Raw genomic sequence first — 12,026 nt, forward strand, 5'->3', positions numbered from 1 at the left:
GAGCTACAAGTTCCTGGTGATTCCTTGATATTTGAATGGTTTCTTTCTGTCTGCTTATAGTATTTTCTCTGTGAGCTGATGATTTTGTAATTTAGATATAAAATTTCTTTGAGTTTTCATTTTGGGGTCTCTTTCAAGAGGAGATTGGTGAATTTTTTCAGTGGCTATTTTACTCGCTGGCTTTAGGATATCAGGGAAGTTTTACTTGATTTTTTTAAACATGTTGTCTCGGCTCTCTTTTTTTTTTCTTTTTTTTTTTTTAATCATGGTTTTCAGGTAGTCAAATAATTCTGAGATTGTCTCTCCTGGATCTATTTTCAAAGTCAGTTGTTTTTCTCTGGAAATATTTTTCATTTTATTATTTTTTTTCCTTATTTTCTTCAACTGATTTTTATTTCCCATTGGGTCATTTACTACCATTTCTTCAATTCTGATTTTTAGTGGACTATTTTCTTCAGTTAGCTTTTTTATCTTGGACAACTGAAATTTTAAATGAGTTGTTTTATTCACTGTTTTTTTTTTTTCATTTCACAAATTCTATTTTTCAAGGAATTGTTTTCTTTTTCCATTTTGTCAAAACTATTTTTAATGAATTTTCTTCAGACAATTTCTCTGTTTCCTGTTCTAAAGGCTCTGGCAAAAATCTCATTTCCTTCCCCATTTTTCTTGTAACCTTTTAAAGATCCATTTTGAATTCTTCCAAGAGACCCTTGTGAGATGGAGAGTAACTCATTACCCTTTGAGGTTTCATGTAGAGACATTTTCTCTTTAATGTATTCAGAGTTTGAACTCTGCTTTTTCCTATCTCAAAAAAAGCTATCTATGCTTAACATTCTTTTTGCTTTTTTGCTCATTTTTAAATGTTGAGGTCTGTTTCTAGGGCAAAGGGGAGCTTGTTTTTTTTTTTTAACTTTATTTTTTTATTCATTTATTTTTTTTATTTAATAGCTTTTTATTTACAGGTTATATGTATGGGTAACTTTACAGCATTAACAATTGCCAAACCTCTTGTTCCAATTTTTCACCTCTTACTCCCCACCCCCTCCCCCAGATGGCAGGATGAGCAGGAGATGTTAAATATATTCATATATAAATTAGATACACAATAAGTATATATGACCAAACTGTTATTTTGCTGTACAAAAAGAATCAGACTCTGAAATATTGTACAATTAGCTTGTGAAGGAAATCAAAAATGCAGGTAGGCATGAATATAGGGATTGGGAATTCAATGTAATGGTTTTTAGTCATCTTCCATAGTTCTTTCTCTGGGTGTAGCTGGTTAAGTTCATTACTACTCCATTGGAAATGATTTGGTTGATCTCCTTGCTGAGGATGGCCAGGTCCATCAGAACTGGTCATCATATAGTATTGTTGTTGAAGTATATAATGATCTCCTGGTCCTGCTCGTTTCACTCAGCATCAGTTCGTGTAAGTCTCTCCAGGCCTTTCTGAAATCATTCTGTTGGTCATTTCTTACAGAACAATAATATTCCATAATATTCATATACCACAATGTATTCAGCCATTCTCCAACTGATGGGCATCCACTCAGTTTCCAGTTTCTAGCCACTACAAACAGGTCTGCCACAAACATTCGTGCACATACAGGTCCCTTTCCCAAAGGGGAGCTTGTTTTAAGCTTCTTCTACAGGTGAAAGCATCTTCATGCTTCCCTGGTCCAGTGCTGTCATCTTCCTTCCTGTGCTGAGTGGATGTGAGTGGATGTGAGCACATCCCCAATTATTCTGGGTTTCAGGGGCTCACTATTTGTCTTCTGTAGTTACATTGGAGGTCTCATAGCTAGTTTGCTGATACACTGGCTTCTGAACCAGGACAGAGAAGACAACATTGCTATGTTTTGGATAACAGCCTCGCAGTAGATTTCTCTGGCCTGCTGAAGCCTCTCTGCCCTGGGCTGCCCTGGGTCTCCCTTTACTACTTTCCTTATTTCTCCCCCCAACATCTGTGCCTGATTGAAACAGTACTTTCCTGAAGTTCTTCCAAAATATCTTCTACTACAAAATTTTTTATACTCCAAATATTTGTGAGTCCTGTTGCTCCAAAACCAGTTCAGAGGTTTGATCTGGTGCTTATCTGAGGGAAGCCAAGAAGAACTCAAAGATATGGAGCAGATCTTGATTCTGTCCCACACTTTATCCTTTTTAAACATTCTTCTTCTCCGATTTTTTTGTACCTCTGTTAATATTAAATTTGTTCCATATTTTAAGGCTGTTTTTTTAAAACATATTTTTGTATGTCTTTTACCAAGATATTCCTTTCTTTCTCCATGATATTCTTGCATTATTCTCATTTTTCTTCTCAGTTTTCCTCTTAATTTCTTACTTGATTTTCAAAATCTTTTTGAGCTCTGCGATAGCCTGAGAACAATTTCTATTTTTCTTGGAGAACCTGGATGTAGGATCATTGTCTCTATTATTTTCTGAGTGTGTGTTTTGGTCTTTCTTGTCACCATAGTAATTTTCTATAGTTGGAATGTCATTTGCCTATTTTCCTGACTAATCAGTTGACTTTTAACTCTTTGTTACAAGAGGACTTTGATTTTATGGTAGAGAATACACTGTCCAAAGCTTCAGTGGTTTTATGACACTGTTTTCAGAGATACTTGCAGGGCCAGTAAGTTTTCAGTTTTTCCAAGTGGTCTGATATAAGGAGTGGTGTTTACTGCTCTCTAGGTCATGCTCTGGTAACTAAGTTCCCACAAGCACTCTTTTCTGTCATAGGATCATGAGGAGTCCCCTTCTTCATTTTAGCTATAAACTATAGTATGCTGGTATTTTTCCTTACCCTGCAATTGTCACCCATATCCAAGAATGGGCAAAACAACAGAGTTCTGTCTCATTGGTAGCAAAGAGATACTGCAATCTCCTTCTCACCAATTTTGACCTCCTTACTATCTGTAGGCACAGTGTTCCAGAAGCGGCACCTGCTTATTAAGTGGCTTCTAGAGCTGGCTCTTGGTTTGCTAGAAACCTGGACTGTGCTGGCATAGTCTGTGTTAGATTTTGTGCTGTAACCCTGGTGGGAAAGACTTTTCCTGCTGCATTTCTATGTTGTTTTCTGTATCTGTGAGATAAGAAGTCTGAAAACTGCCATTGTTGCCACTAATTCAGTTACTTCAAGCCTGCTCCTGACTTTCTGGGGCCTGCTCTGTGCTGACATTGGCTATGCTAGACTGTACTCCACTCTCACCCTGTTGAAACAGACTTTTTCTGTCATCTTTATAAGTTGTCTTGGACTGAAAAATCCATTCACTCTGTCTTTTTGTGGGACAAAGGGGGTTCTGCCGCTGAAGAACTATGCACAGTGTTTATTTAAAAGTATCTGTAAGGACTTGGGACAGAGTTTAGTGGATCCTTGCCTTTATTCCACCATTTTGACTTCACCTATCTGCAGATGGAATTTTACAGAAATTTCTAACAGGGTGGGGTTGGAACCAAGATGGCAGAGAGTAGACACTTCTCCCAACTGAGTTCTTCTGTGCTTCCCTCAAACTAACAGCAAATTAAACCTCTAAATTGGTTTTGGAATGACAGAATCCACAAATATTTGGAGTACAACAAATTTCCAGAAGATACTTTAGAAGAAATTCAGAAAAGGTCTGTTTCTATTGGGCAGGTGGAAAGGCTATGAAGCCCAGACCACAATGCAGAAAGCCCAGGACACAGAGTTAGAGTGGGGAGCTAGGACAAGGCAATGTCAGCACAACAGGAATCCACTGTGAGGCTCTTAGGCAACTTTGTCCTAGTTACAAGCCAGCAGACCAGCCACTGAGCTTAAAAAGGATGTGGGACCTGGCCTCATCTACCCAGCCAGAAGTCAATCAGCAACACCTGTCTCAAGACAAGCTAAAATGGCTATCTTGCCTTTGCCTTAAAAGCTGACCTCAATCCTTAAAAAGATAATCAAAAAAAGCAAAAATAACTCTGACCATAGACAGCTTTTATAAAAAAAGAAAAGGACAGACCTCAAATCCTGAGAATCCTAAAGGCAAATCAGATCCAGATGAAGCCACAAAGGGTGATAATAGTTTGTCCCCATTTGACAAGACTCTTGAAAGATTTCAACTTTAAAAAATATCTAGAAGATCTTTACAAGAGTATATGGAAAAGGAAAAACAGAATTATCTGAAGAAAACTACTTAAAGAAAAGATTGGATGAAATGAAAAAAAATGTATAACTCCCTACAAAATTATTTGATGAAATGTAAAAGGCAAATAACTTTTTACCAAATAGATTTGAGGAAATGTTAAAAAAGCATAAAACTCCATACAAAATAGATATAAAAAAGAAATCAATTGGTTAAAACACAGAATTTGTGAAATAGGAAAAAATGTAATGAATAAAACACCCCATTTAAAAATTCAATTGGACAATGCAAAAGAAGATTAAAAAGCTAATTGAAGAAAATAATTCACTAAAAATTAGAACTGAAGAAATGAAAGCAAATGACTCAAGATTTCAATAATCAGTCAAACAAAACCAGAAACATGAAAAAATAGAAGAAAATGTAAAATAACTAATTAAAGAAAAACAAATTGACCTGGAAATTAGATCAAGGAGAGACAATTTCCTATAGAGCTTTCTGAAAAGCATGATGAAAAAAAGAGCCTAGAGAGCATCTCTCAGGAAATTATCAAAGACTGCCCATATGTCTTAGAAACAAAAGATAAAATAGCCATTGAAATAATTCACTGATTGCCTCCTGAAAGATACCCTAAAATGAAAACTCCAAGGAACATCATGGCTACATTTCAGAATTATTAAAGCAAAGAGAAAATATTGCAAACATCCAGAAGGAAACAACTCCAATATTGAGGAGCCACAATCAGGATTACACAGGACCTAACAGCTTCCATTTTAAAAGACTAAAGGGTAAGGACTTTGATATTCCAAAAAGCAAAGGAACTTGGATGGCAGTCAAGAATCAAGTAGCCAACAAAACTGAGCATCATCTTTTAGGAAAAAAGATGGATATTCAATTAAACAGGTAAATTTCACCTAGTTCTAATGAAAAGACCAGATGGGATGGGGAGAGGGGAGAGCCAAGATGGCGGAGAAGGCACATGTGACTTTCTAAGCTCCTTTCTTACCCTCACTATCAATATTATGTTCAGCCTCAAAAATAGTGCTTGAGTACTACAACTCATAAAGATTAGAAGTACAACAACTCACCAGCCATAGATAATCTGGAATCTCGCCAGAAAAGGTTTGTGCTGAGGGGCTTGGGAGAAGATCAGTGCAGGCAGGGAGAGAACAGACAGAGTGAAACTCCAAACCAGAAGTGAGAGAACAGATCACAGCACAAGCTCTCAGCCTAACCCACAATACAGGGCTTTTCCTTGAGGCAGTTGCAAACCTGCATAGCAGCGGGGCACAGCCCAGGGCAGCCTCTAATCTGCACAGTGGGGGGCTCAGCTTGGGGGCAATAAAGCTTTCACAGAGTGATTTGCTTCTGGGCAGAGACTTCTGGGCAGAGACTTCTGGTCCAAGCTGGGCTATTGCCTGGTCAGCTGCTAAAACCCACAGCACCACAAGGGGCTCTGATCTGGGGCAGTGACACTTTCACCATGTAGTCTCTAGCCTTAGGGCAGTCGCTAAATCACACAGCTCCACAAGGGACTTCTATAGCTTGGCCCATGCTAAATCACCTCCAGGATAAAGGGAAACTTTCACTCAGAGCACTCCCATACCTGGAAGCCAGAAGCCAGGCTACATCTCTCCCAGCTCTGCAGAGAAAGTTGGTAACTCCCTTACCCTGAAGGTATACCCTAAAGGCTTTAAAAATGAATAAAAAAATTAAAAGGACGATTAGTAGCTTCTACACAGAAAAAGAGCAGGTCTGCAACCCCAAAGAGACTAATAGCAAACAGTCACCAGAAAATACCCCAAAGGGGAATGTTACATGTCCCCTTTTACATAATGTTCTCATAGAAGAGACCATTAAAAGTCTCAAAAGAGAGTTAGAAAAAAATGGGGAAAGGAAAGAGAAGCTTTGAAATATGAATTGGAAAAGGTAAAAAATTCCCAGGAAGTGCAGGGAAACAGAATTTGTGGATTGTAAAAAGTAAAAAAATCCTGGGAAAGTAAAATTTTTGAACTGGAAAAGACAAAGAACTTTCAAGAAAGTAGGATCTATGAATTGGAAAAAGAAAATAATAAACTAAAAAAATTAGTGAAATGGAAAAAAATTCCATAGAGCAAAACAATTCATTTAAAAACTCAATTTGACATATACAAAAAGAAGTAAAAAAAGCTGATAAAGAAAATAATTCATTAAAAAAATAGAGAAAGAGAAGATCAATGAATTGGGTTTGCAACTGAAAAAAACTAGAAAAAGACCAAATTAAAAACCCCTAATCAAATACTAAATTTGAAATTCTAAAATTAAAAGGGGAAATTAATAATATTTAAAGTAAAAAAAAAACTATTGAACTAATAAATAAAACTAAGAGCTGGTTCTAAGAAAAAACCAATAAAATAGATAAGCCTTTGGTAAATCTGATTAGAAAAAGGAGGGAGGAAAATTAAATTAGTGGTCTTAAAAATGAAAAGGGAGAACTTTCCACCAATGAAGAGGAAATTAGAGAAATAATAAGGAGTTACTTTCCCCAACTTTATGCCAATAAATTTGATAAGCTAAGTGAAATGGATGACTACCTCCAAAAGTATAGGCTTCCCCGATTAACAGCGGAGGAAGTAAATTGCTTGAATAGTCCCATTTCAGAAAAAAGAAATAGAACAAGCAGTTAATCAACTCCCTAAGAAAAAATCCTCAGAACCAGATGGATTTACATGTGAATTCAACCAAACATTTAAAGAAAAATTGACCCCAATGCTATATAAATTACTTCATAAAGTAGGGAATAAAGGAGTCCTACCAAATTCATTTTATGACACAGACATGGTACTGATGCCTACACCAGGTAGGTTGAAAACAGAGAAAGAAAATTATAGATCAATCTCCCTTATTGATACTGATGATAAAATCTTAAATAAGATATTAGCAAAAAGACTACAGAAAATCATCCCCAGGATAATACCCTATGATCAAGTAGGATTTATACCAGGAATGCAGGGCTGGTTCATTATTAGGAAAACTATCAGTATTATTGGCCATATTAATAACCAAATTGACAAAAAACATATGATCATCTTAATAGATGCATAAAAAGCATCTGATTAAATCCAACATCCATTCCTATTAAAAACACTTGAGAGTATAGGAATAAATGGACTTTTCCATAAAATAATCAGCAGCATCTATTTAAAACAATCAGTAAACATCATATGTAATGGGGAAAAACTGCAACCATTCCCAATAAGATCAGGAGTGAAACAAGGTTGCCCACTATCACCATTACTATTCAATATTGTATTAGAAATGCTAGCTTTGGCAATAAGAGCTGAGAAAGAGATTAAAGGAATTAAAGTAGGCAATGAGGAAACCAAATTATCACTCTTTGCTGATGATATGATGGTATACTTAGAGAACCCCAGAGATTCCACAAAAAAGTTATTAGAAATAATCCACAACTTCAGCAAATTTGCAGGATACAAAATAAGCCCATATAAATCGTCAGCATTCTTATATATCACTAACAAAATCCAACAGTCAGAGTTAGAAATTCCATTTAAAGTAACTAATGATAGTATAAAAAGTTTAGGAATCTATCTTCCAAGGGAAAATCAGAAACTTTATGAGTAAAACTATAAAACACTTTTCACACAAATTAAGTCTGATCTAACCAATTGGCAAAATATTAAATGATCTTGGATAGGGCAAGCAAATATAATAAAGATGACAATACTACCTAAACTAATTTACTTGTTTAGCGTTATACCAATCAGACTCCCAAAAAACTATTTTAATGACCTAGAAAAAATAACAACAAAATTCATATGGAAAAACAAAAGGTCAAGAATTTCAAGGGAATTAATGAAAAATAATCAAATGAAGGTGGCTTAGTTGTACCAGATCTAAAATTATATTATAGAGCAACAGTTACCAAAACCATTTGGTATTGGCTAAGGAATAGATTAGTTGATCAGTGGAATAGATTAGGTTTCGGACAAAGCACAATAACCATAGCAATCCATGTTTGAAAAACCAGAGACCCCAGCTTTTTGGGATAAGAACTTTTTTGACAAAATTGCTTGGGAAAAATTGGAAATTGTTGGGAATTTAGCTATAACCCACATTTAAATGTACACCAAGATGAAGTCAAACAGATTCAGGACCAAAAAAAGAATGAGATTACAAAAAATTGAAGAGTAGGATAGTTTACCTCTCACCCTGTGGAGGAAGGAATTTATGAGCAAAGAAGAAAAGAGATCATTATGATTACAAAATAGAAATTTTTTATTAATCAAACTGAAAAGATTTTGTACAAAAAAACTAATGCAGACAAGATTAGAAGGGAAGAATAAACTGGGAAAAATTTTAAGTAAAAGTTCTGAGAATTCCCCACCAACAGGATGATTTCAGAAAGGCCTGGGAGACTTAACGAACTGATGCTGGAGTGAAATGAGCAGGACCAGGAGATCTTTATATATTCAACAACAATATTATATGATGAACAGTTCTGATGGACCTGGCCATCCTCAGCAATGAGATCAACCAAATCATTTCCAATGGAGCAGTAATGAACTGAATCAGTTATGCCCAGAGAAAGAACTCTGGGAGATGACTAAAAACCATTACATTGAATTCCCAATCCCTATATTCATGCCCACCTGCATTTTTGATTTCCTTCACAAACTAATTGTACAATATTTCAAAGTCTGATTCTTTTTGTACAGCAAAATAACGTTTTGGTCATGTATACTTATTGTGTATCTAATTTATATTTTAATGTATTTAACATCTACTGGTCATCCTGCCATCTAGGGGAGGGGGTGGGGGGGTAAGAGGTGAAAAATTGGAACAAGAGGTTTGGCAATTGTTAATGCTGTAAAGTTACCCGTGCATATAACCTGTAAATAAAAGGCTATTAAATAAAAAAATAATAGCATTTAAAAAAAAAGAGAATTGGCCCTAATTTATAAGAAATCAAACCATTCTCCAATTGATAAATGGTCAAAGGATATGAACAGACAATTCTCAGATGAAGAAATTGAAACTATTTCTAGCTATATGAAAAGATGCTCCAAATCATTATTAATTAGAGAAATGCATATTAAGACAACTGTGAGATACCATTACACACCTGTCAGAATGGCTAGAATGACAGGGAAAGATAATGCGGAATGTCGGAGAGGATGTGGGAAAACAGGGACACTAATACATTGTTGGTGGAATTGTGAATACATCCAACCATTCTGGAGAGTAATTTGGAACTATGCTCAAAAAGTTATCAAACTGTGCATACCCTTTGATCCAGCAGTGTTACTACTGGGCTTATATCCCAAAGAAATCATAAAGAAGGGAAAGGGACCTGTATATGCATGAATGTTTGTGGCAGTCCTCTTTGTCATGGCCAGAAACTGGAAACTAAGTAGATGCATCAATTGGAGAATGGCTGAATAAAGTGTGGTATATGAATATTATGGAAAATTATTGTTTGGTAAGAAATGACCAACAGGATGATTTCAGAAAGGCTTGCAAAGACTTACATGAACTGATGCTGAGTGAAACGAGCAGGGCCAGGAGATCATTATATACTTCAACAACAATACTATATGATGATCAATTCTGATGGACCTGCCCATTTTCAGCAATTGGATCAACCAAATCATTTCCAATGGAGCAGTAATGAACTGAACCAGCTATGCCCAGAGAAAGAACTCTGGGGGATGACTAAGAACCATTACATTCAATTCCCAATCCCTATATTTTTGCCCGCCTGCATTTTGGAATTCCTTCACAGGCTAATTGTACAATATTTCAGAGTCCGATTCTTTTTGTACAGTAAAATTACAGCTTAGTCATGTATACTTATATTGTATCTAATTTATACTTTAATATATTTAACATCTACTGGTCATCCTGCCATCTAGGGGTGGTGGTGGGGGAAAGGAGGGAAAAAATTGGAACAAAAGGTTTGGCAATTGTCAATGGTGTAAAACTACCCATACATATAACTTGTAAATAAAAAGCTATTATTAAAAAAAAAGACCAGAACTGAATAGAAAATTGGATCTTCAAACGTAGAATTCAAGAGAAGCAGCATAAAAAGATAAAAATGATAGAATGATTGATTATTTTATAAGTCAAAAATCTTATATCCTTATATGAGTAGTTGATATGAGATCTGTATCTCTGTCATGGATATACTTAGAGGATGTGGCTATGATTTAATTTTATTGTGATGATATAAAGAAGAATCCAGAAGAGGAAAGGTGATTTTACTGGAAGAAGAGGAAATTGGAATTTTAAAAGTGATAAATAACATATCATCAAGAGGAAATCGCAATTGAGGAAAAGAGGGGAAGGAGATGTGTATTATGTAAATATTACCCTCATTAGATTTTGTTCAAAAAGAGAATATTAGACACATTTAGCTTCATAGAGAAGCTTGTCTCAACCTATAGAGAATTAGGAGGGAAAGTGGGAAAGGAGAAGGCTAAAAGAAGGGAGAAAAGAAGTTCATAGAGAGAGGAATAAGAAAATGGGAGGGACTCCACAAACAAAAGGAGAGACATGCTTGAAGGAGGGCTTAGTCAGTGACAAAATACTAGGGAGAAGGGAAAGAGGAAAAATGGAAAAATATAAATGGGATTAAATAAGATGACAGGTAATACAGAATTAGTCATTTTATCAGTAAATGTGAATAGAATGAACTCTCACATAAAATGGAAGCCAATAGTAGATGGATTAAAAGACAGAATCCTACAATTTGTTTTTTACAAGAAACTCATTCATAGAAAAGTGATACATTAGAGTAAAGGTAAAATACTGGAGCAAAATCTATTATGCTACACATGAGGTAAAAAAAAAAAAATAAGGCAAGGGTAGTAATCCTGATCTCAGCTCAAGGAAAACCAAAACTAGATGTAATTAAAAGAGAGAAGATAAGGAAGGAAACTACATCCTACTTAAAGATACCATAGATAATGAAGTAATATCAATATCAAATATAAAAAAAAAAAATAAGGCAAGGGTAGTAATCCTGATCTCAGCTCAAGGATATCAAAAGGATAAGTTAAGAGAATGCAAGAAGAAGGAGATAGCAAAACTAAAACTATTCTGGTGGGAGACCTTAAACTTGCACTCTGAAAACTAAATAAATTGAACCACAAAATAAATAAGAAAGAAGTTAAGGAAGTAAATAGAATCCTAGAAAAGCTAGGGATGATAGGCCTTGAAGAAAATTGAATAGCAACAGAGAGGAATATACTTTTTTCTTGGCAGTACATGGAACCTATACAAAAACTGACAATGTATTAGAGAATAAAATCTTTACAATCAAATGTAGAAAGACAAAAATAGTAAATGCATTTTTTCAGATCATGATACAATAAAAATCACATGCAATAAAAGGTCAGGGGGAAGTAGACCAAAAATTAATTAGAAACTAAATAATCTAATCCTAAAGAATGAGTGGGTGAAGCAATAAATCATAGCCACAATCAATAATTTTACCCAAAAGAATGACAATAATTAGACAATATAACAGAATTTGTGGGATACAACCAAAGCATTCTTAAAGAAAATCTTATATTTCTATATGCTTACTTGCATAAAATAGAGAAAGAGAAGATTAATGAATTGGGCATGCAACTAAAATAACTAGGAAAAAAACAAATTGAACACCCTCAAGTAAATACCAAATTTGAAATTCTGAAAATAAAAAGTGAGATTAATAAAATTGAAAGTAAGGACACTAGTAAATTATTAAATAAAACTAAGAACTGGTTTTATGAAAATACCAAGAAAAGAGATATGTCTACTTTATTTGATTAGAAAAAGAAAAGAATAAAACCAAATAGTTAATCTCAAAAATGGAAAGGGAAAACTTTCCACCAACAAAGAAGAAAATAGAGCAATAATAATAGGAGTTATT

The sequence above is a fragment of the Sarcophilus harrisii genome, chromosome 4 (genome assembly GCF_902635505.1).
Source record: "Sarcophilus harrisii chromosome 4, mSarHar1.11, whole genome shotgun sequence".
NCBI classification, from domain to species: domain Eukaryota; kingdom Metazoa; phylum Chordata; class Mammalia; order Dasyuromorphia; family Dasyuridae; genus Sarcophilus; species Sarcophilus harrisii.